The sequence below is a fragment of the Fragaria vesca genome, linkage group LG6 (assembly GCF_000184155.1).
Source record: "Fragaria vesca subsp. vesca linkage group LG6, FraVesHawaii_1.0, whole genome shotgun sequence".
NCBI classification, from domain to species: Eukaryota; Viridiplantae; Streptophyta; class Magnoliopsida; order Rosales; family Rosaceae; genus Fragaria; species Fragaria vesca.
In genome coordinates this window covers 23,625,041-23,628,211 of record NC_020496.1, presented here as the reverse complement: position 1 = coordinate 23,628,211, position 3,171 = coordinate 23,625,041, and positions in this window count along the sequence as shown.

The window sequence follows — 3,171 nt, the reverse complement described above, 5'->3', positions numbered from 1 at the left end:
TCTCACAACTTCCGATTTAAGCGTGCCGCGTGTCTACGAACTCGTATCGACAGGCTCTACAACTTTCACGAAGGAAGTTTTCGAAGATAACTTACGGAAAATAAAGTCAACTTTTGGCCTATTAAAAGTCAAGGCAACTTAAATAAACTCCCGAAACTTCAACTTCGCATAAACCCAAGAATTTTCATGAATAATCCTTCATTAAATAAGGGAATAATACAAGGAAAAAAGATATGAAAATCTAGGGTATTACAGTTCTTTTATAAACCCATGTGAGATTTACTCACAATATTATAATATCATCATCAACAACACAAAGAGCACATCATAAAATTATATCGTTCCACATAGATATATTTATATGAGCAAACATAGATATTCCCACAAGAATAATCTACCAAGAACTAAAATATTATGGTTACAAGAACCATAAAAATAATCATTTAAATAGGAAAACTTGTTTTCTCTTACCTATGAGCCGTTGGCGATCAAACTCATATATTTTAAAACAAACAAAAAGAAAAACATAATTTTTTTAAATCATCATCATCTTCACCATCAACATTTCCATCCATCATCATCATCATAATCATCATAAATAAATAGGTCACAAAGTGAACCTTGGTGAGATTTTACTCACCTAAATATTCCCGCTACGTCTTCAACACAACACAAGAGCCAAGCTCAAATATCAACTCCACAAACTACCTATTTAACAAAATTAAACTTTAATAACCACTTAAACAAAAAGAACATTTCACCTTTAACAAGCCTTAACCCAAGATTTGCCCAAAAAGGGACAACCTTCTTCCAAGACCTCCCAAAGTTGTCGGACACTTAACAACATATCCATGCTGCCTCTATGATCAAACCTCAAAGTTCACAACCTAACAAACAACCAAGATTAACAAAGCACCTAAGAAGCACTACCTAACCAACACTTAGCCTTATCACACAACACTCTATCAACTACATAAACTAGCTAACACAGCAACCAAATACCCCCACACTACTCGGACGCGCTTCCACGCGCCACCATAGACGGCGGCGAGTGGACCCCACGTGCCACCCCGAAATGCTGCAAAATGAACACCCAACAAACCCAACTCGTAGTTCAAAGCAAAAGGAACAAACTTTATACCTGTGACTAGCCTCAAATTTACCTTGAACTACTCCAAAAACACCGTCACAAATTCGAGCTCCAAAATTGAAATTCATGGTTTGAAAACTCAAAACTGAGTTGATTACTTTGCACAGCGACACACAAATGGAAGAGAGGAGCAAAACTCACATAGTGTTGCACCTTGTCGCCGCCATAAAGGGCAGTTCCAATCGGTGACGTGTTGACGGTGGCGTCGGGCCTAGCTGCACCACCTACGCCGGTCGACGGCCTTGGAGACTAGCACAAACACACTTAGAAGGAAGAGAGCTTCATGTCTTAACACTTACTACTTAAATCGTCACCGGAAAAGGATGATTTCAGGCCAAGCAGCTCTGCCTACTTTCACAACGAGGCGTTGTGGTTGGCCTCACCCACCATACAAAACCGTCCTAGACTTGAAGGCGGTGGTCCTACGAACCTGACGAGACCGGTGACGTCCCGAACGGTGGCCGAACGGCTGTGAACACCAAACAAACCCAACTCGTAGTTCAAAGCAAAAGGAACAAACTTTATACCTGCGACTAGCCTCAAATCGACCTTGAACTACTCCAAAACATCGTCACAAATTCGAGCTCCAAAACTAAAATTCATGGTTTGAAAACTCAAAACTGAGTTAATTGCTTTGCACAGCGACACACAGATGGAAGAGAGGAGCAAAACTCACCTGGTGTTGCACCTTGTCGCCGCCATAAATGGCGGTTCCGATCGGTGACGCGTCGACGGTGGCGTCGGGCCTAGCTGCACCACCTACGCCAGTCGACGGCCTTAGAGACTAGCACAAACACACTTAGAAAGAAGAGAGCTTCAGCTTCACGTCTTACCGTTTACTACTTAAATCGTCACCGGAAAAGGATGATTTCCGGCCAAGCAGCTCCGCTTGCTTTCATAGTGAGGCGTCGTGGTCGGCCTCACCCACCATACAAAACCGTCCTAGACTTGAAGGCGGTGGTCCTACGAACCCGACGAGACCGGCGATGTCCCGAACGGTGGCCGGACAGCTGCGTTTGGTGTCGGAGAAGATGGGAGAACACAGACGGCTCGGGAAGGAAGAGAGAGAAACTAAAAGTGGAGTTTCTGAAATTAGGGTTTCCACCCCTAAAACTTTTCTATTTAACCTAAATTTCCGGTAAAGCCACGAACTTCCGCTGACCATAACTTTCTCTTACGAAGTCCATTTCATGTGTACCATGTGTCTACGAACTCGTATCGTCGTGCTCTACAACTTTCGTGAAGGAAGTTTACCGAGAAACCTAATGAATAAAAAGTCAACTCTATGACCCTTCAAAACAATAAAACCGTTTCGAGTAATTATGCATCCGAACAGTTCTGCTCGTCCTTCGAAACTCAAAACACACTAACTTCTAATTCAAAAGTTCCCAAATAATATTAGAAACTAATATCAAATTTCTGGGGTATTATAGGAATTATCTGTCTATGTTGACCCCAAACAATAAACATCCATCAGCATCAAGTGAACCGACGAGCTTTCCTCCAAAGAATTGAGATCGATATATTTATTGATCTATTCATATCCTCCCTTATCATGTTGCTTACTGGTAATCTCCAGAAAACCTTATAATAGTTGATTCCCAAATGGTACAGAAAGGGTGATGCCTATCAAAGTTCTAGAGACACAGAGGGAGACAGAGGCAGTAAAAGATCAGGTTCGATTCCTCCCCCTAGAATCATGTATTCCCTCCCTTTCGACTTCTATTTCCACAAAAGAAGGAGACTACCCCTTGAGGAGATAGGTGTGAAAGAGATAAAGGCAAGGGCAAGGTTGGTGGTCTCTCTCTCTCTCTCTCCATCCTTGATCAGTTTCGAGGTTACTGGTTCAGTCTAGAACCTCCTCCCTCCACCGACATCCTTCCCAATATATGTAATTAAATCTAGAATTAAATTCAGTTTACCCCATTGTAGTTTAAAGGTGAATTCATATTAGTCCCTAAACTTTCAATTTCATCAGATACCCCCCGAGCTCTTGTTTTTCTAATAATTTAGCTTCTCAA